Below are 5,569 nucleotides of genomic sequence, written 5' to 3' on the forward strand. Positions count from 1 at the left end.
GTGTGTGTGTGTGTGTGTGTGTGCATGCGCACCACATGCATGTAGATGTCTGCTAGCCATGAGATAGTATTGAACCCTGGAACTGGAGCTATAGGCACTCATGAGTCATCTAATGTAGGTGCTGGGAACTAAACTAGGTCCCCTGTAAGAACAGCAAATGCTCTTAGTAGCCAAGCCATCTCCCCAATTCCCTGAAATACATTAAAAACATTATATGTTCAATTCTGCCGATGACACAAAGGGTGATACTGGAATGGGAGGAAGTATAGGCATAGAAATCCCTCCTCCTCCTCCTTCACCTTCTCCTCCTCCTTCTTCTTCCTCCTTCACCTCCTCCTCCTTCATCTCCTCCTCCTTCTCCACCTCCTCTTCCTCCTTCACCTCGTCCTCCTTTACCTCCTCCTCCTCCTTCATCTCCTCCTCTTCCTTCTCTCTGAGTCTCTCTGTCTCTGTCTCTCTGTCTCTCTGCCTCTCTGTCTCTCTATTTGTCTCTCTGTGTCTGTGTCTGTCTGTCTGTCTCTGTGTGTGTGTGTGTGTGTGTGTGTGTTCCTATGTGGGGTTGGGCATGTCTGATTGTATTTATGTGTGCTGGTGGACAAGTATGTGTCACAAATGTATGTGGAGGGTAGAGGACTACCTTAGGTGTTATCTATAAGCATCGGCTTCTGTTTTGGGCCAGGGTATCCCACTGGTCTCACACTTACCACATATTCTAGGCTGGCTAGCCAGGGAGGTTCTAGAGGTCTGCTTATCTTTGCTTCCAACTTGCCAACCCTGTGATTACACTGCACCTGGATTTGTTTGTTTTCAACACATGTTCTGGGATCAAAGTCAGGTCTTTCTTGAAAAGCAAGCCTTTTACAGAATGACATATCTCCCTGGCAAGCTGTATAATATTTAAAAATAAGTTTTAGATATTAAGCATTAGTCATTTATTTTCTCCTTGTGAGTAGAATATGAACAGTCACTATTCAGTGGTTATCTAGGATGTAAAATCTGTTGTAGTTAGTCAAGGAGTACAAGGCTAGAGACATGGCTCAGTAGTAAAGAAGTAAAGTAGTAAGGTAGTAAAGTAGTGTTTGTTCTTGTAGAGGATATGAGTTCTGGACTCAGCACCCACATGGTTGCTTACAACCATCAGTAACTCTAGTTACTAGGCATCCAGTGCCCATTTCTGGCCCTGCCAGGCATTGCACTTGTGTGGTACAGACATATGCAAATGCAGGCAATACAGATCACACATAAAATAAAAACCAACAAATCATAAGTGAAAGAAACATATAGCAGTTGTTTTCTCATCGCTTCTCAGCCTTTTGGCTAAGATCAAGTGCAGAAGTTGCTTTCTAATCACTGTACCTAAATGCCTAACAGAAGCAAACCAAGGCCCATGGCTTGATAGAAGACACAGCTGAGTTCGAGGCAGTGGAAGTACATGGTTGTTACCCTGCAGCACTCCACAGAACAGGAAACCGTAGGTTCAGGCTAGAAGTGAAACTAGTTTGTAACTCTCAAATCTGGATTCTATGTTCCTGAGACTGCCTTCCAGTCTTCATGTCCAAGAGATCCCTCAACCGACTAAAACAGTGTCACCATCTGGGGATGAAGTGTTAATGGTCATACGCTTGCTTGTGAGGCCCATTTACTTTGAAACCTTTATAGGCTTCTTCACATTACTAAGGGATAACTGTTACCAGGAACATTCAGCTCAATGTATTACTCTTAGTGTCATTAAGAATACTGTAGCTGCATCTTACAGGAACCAATTCCATCTCTAAAAATATGTATTCTGGCATGGCTTTTTAATTTCATTATTCTAAAAGTTCATTCAAGTTAGTTTATAATAATGATGTTATTTCCTTTTGCAAATCCAATTATGTTTATATTACTGCTGCTAAGTTGTACATATTCAGAAGTTGAGCTTGAAATTTCCAACCACTGTTATTATGACAATTAAGGACAATTGATTGTCTGACAGTATAATTGTAGATAAGTGGTAATGTAGTCTAGTGTGAACCCTATATTAACTCCTTTGGCACCAATATAATGCCACTGTCTCTCCCGCCCAAGAGTTCCTCACCTCCATTTATCAGCCACTTCCTCATCTTTCCTCCCCATGCCAAACTGCAGACACAATGTGTAAAACTTTAACACTTTTCTCAAAAACAATAAGGCATAGGACAGAGAGACTTTGAGAAACTCTTTTAGTGCACTGGAAGAAGGAGCCAGTTATTCTGACTACCCTGTAAATTCAGGCCAGTGGTGACAGTCTTTAGAGAGCTGATCAATTCCGATAAAAAAGAGATGCATGGCTATTAATAGTTGACACTATGCCCCATTTTAAAACCAGCCAGGGATTCATTTAAGAGTATGAGTTATTTCTGCTTTCATGAGTAAATGCCAATTAAAATATTTAAAGTGTTTGTGTGTATGTGTATGTGTGTACAGAAAATTTTATTACTTATATTTTTTGTTGAGTATTACTATTGAATGATTTATTTAGAGTATAATAAAAATACCAATAACAATTCTAGAATTGTTTTCTAAATTTACTACTAAAATCCTTTCCCTTTAATTGTATAACTTGTGTTTCATGTGCTATTGTATGAATTGTGCTATTGTATTGTATTGTATTGTATTGTATTTTTAATGTAGTTCATGAAATAGTGAACTTAGAAGAAGTTACCCCATAAGCAGTCAACAAAGCTCATGGTAATCAAAACAACAGGCTCTGCAAGACATGAATCACAGTCACTTGACTGGCGTGGCTGAATTTTATTCACTCAAATGAAAACATCTACTCCAAATGTCTCATTTTTCTGTTGTCCCAAGAGAAAGAAAACATACACAACTTTATATATTTATAAAGCTCCGTTCTTCCCTATAAATACCCATTTGGCCAGCCTATAATAAACAGAGAGCTGGTATCCAAAACCAAACCAAACCAAACCAAATGAACAACAACAACAAAAAAAAAATAAGACAAGATAAAATATGCTAAAGTATATGGAATCTTTTAAGAGTTGAGGTAATTATCATAGGAACATGCTGAATGATTGTCTTTTCTTTTACCCAAAACCTTACATATTTCTGGTCCATTTTATTCAAGTGTTTTCTTTAGGATCACTATATATCTAAAGGACAAGACTATTATACATTTTTCCCTTTCAATCTAGCAATGTTTTTTTAATGTTATTCTTATCTCCCAGCTTTTTGTTTGTTTATTTGTTTTATTTTGCATTGGGTCTCACTACCTAACCCTGGCAAACCTAGAACTGACTTTATTTGAACAAGTTGACTTGAAACTCAAAAGGATCCACCCTCCTCAGCCTCCTCAATTCTGGAAATGTCTTTTTTGTTGTTGTTGTTCCTTTTTAAACTTTCTTTCTTCTTTTATGTTCCCGTACTCTTGTAACCCCATCCCTACCAATGTCTTCTGCACCTTTCAGCTGATAGTCACTGTTATACACACCACCTTCTGCCTAGGTTATCATCTCCTTTTGTGGATAGATGGGATGGAAGGATGCTTTTCTCTTCCTCATTTTGTTAAGACCACTGCAGAACAGTAGCCATGATTGCCATCCAAATGCTGAATACACACAGTGTTCCTGTGATAGGAATGAGAGCCTCTGGATACTAACTTCATTAGCTTACCAAAGTGTGAATTTCTAGGCCAATTTTATATAACATGGCATTTGGATACATCACTGTATTTTATGAAGGATGCTCTGTATTTTTGCCAAAGTTTGTTTCTGATGTTCTACTGCCTACAATTTTTGTGCCAACAATATGGTTATTGAGTATACAAAAAGAAAAAAAATATCTGACAGTTATTTGAAGTATAAGTCTTGGGTCATTATAGGATATAATTTACATGGATTCATAGCATGAAACTTTGAAATTCAGTATTTTTCTTTGAAAATTGAAATTTATCTTCTGAGTAATTACTGTAACTCCAAACATTCCTATATTGTTGGATGAAAATTCTAAGTATCCACAAAGCCCAAAAGTTATGGAGCACAACATTGGTCTCTGATACAACAAAGACTTGAGATGCATGATAAAATATGCTTTGATCAAATAATGTAAAAATATCCATATACCTTTTATTTATTTGTTTTCTATTATATATTCTAATGTATGCCTTTGTGTACTGTGATATATAAGTATATATAATTATGTATATAAATACATAGAAATATATGAATGTCTCAAAAGCTACATCATCTCTCTATGGTCTTACCTACAGTTTTGCTTTCTATGGATCCAATTTCTCCTACTCAACTAATGCTCAAAAGTATTATTTAGAAAATTCAAGACTCAGTTTTAAATTCACACTATTTTGACTATCATTATGAATTCTCACTCAACCGTGTTCTATCTTGCTTGGGAGGTGAATCATTATTTATCTAGTACATTCATTTTGTATATATGGCCTTGCAGTCTGTTATTAGCTATGTTAGTCATATAACTAACGATATAATGGGTATATAAGGCTTTTTCTCAAGAATAGTTTGTTTTACTTACTATTGACATAGAATACAGGAGCAGTGACATTGTGAACTCAAATATGGAGCCAAAAGAGGCTTTCTTCATCTGAAAATTACCAGCCAGATTTGTTGAAAAGTTCATTCTCTACCTTGATTAGTTTATAAACCATTTATCATAACATATTTGTGTATATAAAAATAGCAGATATGGGATTTTGTGCTGTTTACACTTTGAAGAAGTTCTCCTAAGATCTTGAAATCATCCCCATTTGGATAAGAGAGTTCTAAGTACAGCAAGTATTTTCTTCAGTCATTTACTTCTGGACCTCACGGCTTATGAAAAGTGGGATGTCATTTGTATTCTTTCCCTTTTCTGTTTCAGGGTTATTTTTTTTTATTCCTTTCAAACTTTTTTAAAGAATCCCTCACAGATTGGAGGAAATGATCAATAATGTTTTTTATTTCTTCTGAATAATTCTATATGATGACATAAAAAAATATGAATGAAGCCAATGTATCTCCCTTTGCAATGACTTTCCCAGAGGAGGGTAAATGTACCTGCATATCCTATGGATTCTGACTAAGATTCTGTAAGTCAGTTAACAAGGAAAAGCAAAAATCCATGAACCTAAAAGCATTCAGATATGGGTAACAGGAGGGACAGGAGGGAAAAAAACAAACAAAACAAAGGTAAAGGAGTTTGAGTTTCCAGGGGCAGCACATTGAAGGAAGGCAAATAGCATGTTAAAAACTATCATGAGGCAGTGGTCTACTGTGTATACTCTGCCTACTATTATATGTTGTGCCTGTGAACATAAAAGAAACTTTCCTGTCATTATTTGCATCTGTGAATGATTTTTTCTTTACAACTAGTTTATCATAGACAAAAGTCTACTAATCAAAGTACAGATTAATTTTAAGGTAGATGGACAGGCTTTGAAAAACAGGACAACACTGAGTGTTGTAATTGTTATTCTATTGTTAACATAGCCTTGACAGATCAATTATAGATAGATGTTGACAGGATTTTGGGAAGAGTTAAGAAAATACCTCATTTTCAGTTTTTTTATGTGTCTAGGCTC

Source organism: Mastomys coucha, unplaced genomic scaffold, assembly GCF_008632895.1.
Source record: "Mastomys coucha isolate ucsf_1 unplaced genomic scaffold, UCSF_Mcou_1 pScaffold20, whole genome shotgun sequence".
NCBI classification, from domain to species: Eukaryota; Metazoa; Chordata; class Mammalia; order Rodentia; family Muridae; genus Mastomys; species Mastomys coucha.